This window comes from Bison bison, unplaced genomic scaffold (genome assembly GCF_000754665.1).
Source record: "Bison bison bison isolate TAMUID 2011002044 unplaced genomic scaffold, Bison_UMD1.0 scf7180017864296, whole genome shotgun sequence".
Lineage (NCBI taxonomy): Eukaryota > Metazoa > Chordata > Mammalia > Artiodactyla > Bovidae > Bison > Bison bison.
The window spans coordinates 3286772-3288169 of record NW_011494868.1 but is presented as its reverse complement, the minus strand read 5'-3'; the positions used below and the strand labels follow the sequence as shown (position 1 = coordinate 3288169).

At 39.2% G+C, this 1398-nt stretch overlaps 1 non-coding gene across 1 annotated transcript; it reads right to left on the bottom strand.

Moving 5' to 3' along the window:
* Positions 1 to 249: 249 nt before the first annotated feature.
* Positions 250 to 322, bottom strand: TRNAK-UUU. The gene has a single exon. It is a non-coding gene; the product is annotated as a tRNA-Lys (tRNA).
* Positions 323 to 1398: the final 1076 nt, after the last annotated feature.

Genomic DNA, 1398 nt, shown 5'->3' with positions numbered 1-1398 from the left:
ACTTGGACCCATTTTCATGTATGACTAGTGAAAGTGAAAGTTGCTCAGTCGTGTCTGACTCTACAGTCCATGGAATTCTCCAGGCCAGAATACTGGAGTGGGTAGCCTTTCCCTTCTCCACGGGATCTTCCCAACCATGGGGTTGAACCGAGGCCTCCCACATTGCAGGTGGAATTCTTTAGCAGCTGAGCCACAAGGGAAGCCCAAAAGCTTGGTATCCTCTAAGCACAAGAGGATGCTTAAACCTCCTGCCTGGACAGGGACATGAACCCTGGACCCTCAGATTAAAAGTCTGATGCTCTACCAACAGAGCTACCCAGGCTCCTGAAGGCTCTTGCCTTGCAAAGAGAAGATGGTGTATTTGCCTTGTGCTGGGCATAAGGAGGAAGGAAGCCTTCACTGGTAATGCTAAGCCCGTGTCACACTCGTGTTCCTCGTTTGACAGACACCAATGGACAAGCCTGCCAGGCCTGTGCCAGGCATTTCAGGGATTGGGGCGAGTAGAAGTGGAGGCTTATAGACTGTGTTTCCAATGAAGTAAAAATTATGAATTAAGCAAACCAGCTGTTGAATTATATTCTATCCTCCTGCCAAAAGAAATACTCCTTCACAAAAACATGTGCAAAGCTAGAGATGTCAATAATTGCAAGCTGGCAAAATCAAAGGCAGCTGAATTTAATTATTATCACACATGCCCAGGTGTTCTGTTGATGGTCATATTTAGGTGAGTCATAAAGACATAGATAATTTACAAGTTACACATTTATTCCAAAATTTTAATTTTTCCTGTCTTGGATTCAGCAATATCTCCACTTGGGTTGTTTAATCATGATTTTTCACAACATTTCTGCTTTGTTAAAGAGTACCAAATTAGGTAATCCTTCTTAAGGCATTGAAGATTTTAGATAGTTTTTTATTCCAAGTTGGGGAAACCAGTTTGCTGAGGCTATAGCAATTTGAATTGCCAATAAAGTTCTTAAAGCACTACTTAAATTCAGAAATATACCACTAATATTATACAACATGTTCAAATGTTGTGATAGGGTTGCATGTGGTAAATTGCATCTATTATAGAAAATATTACATATTTTAATTCATGACAAAATTGCTATTTTAGATCATAATTTAAATTTTTTCCTTAGAGTAATAATTAGGTCCATTCATGGATCTTCTTTCAAATTTCTCAATGTGGAGGTGTTATAAATAGAACTTAAAAATAGTGGTTAGATATTCAATTTGTTAAAAATCTGTGTTCAATTAACAAAATACCCTGATCTATGATTTGTCAGAAGATAGCGGTCATGTATGGACGTAAGAGTTGGACTATGAAGAAGGCTGAGCGCCGAAGAATTGATGCTTTTGAACTGTGGTGTTGGAGAAGACTCCTGAGAGTCCCTT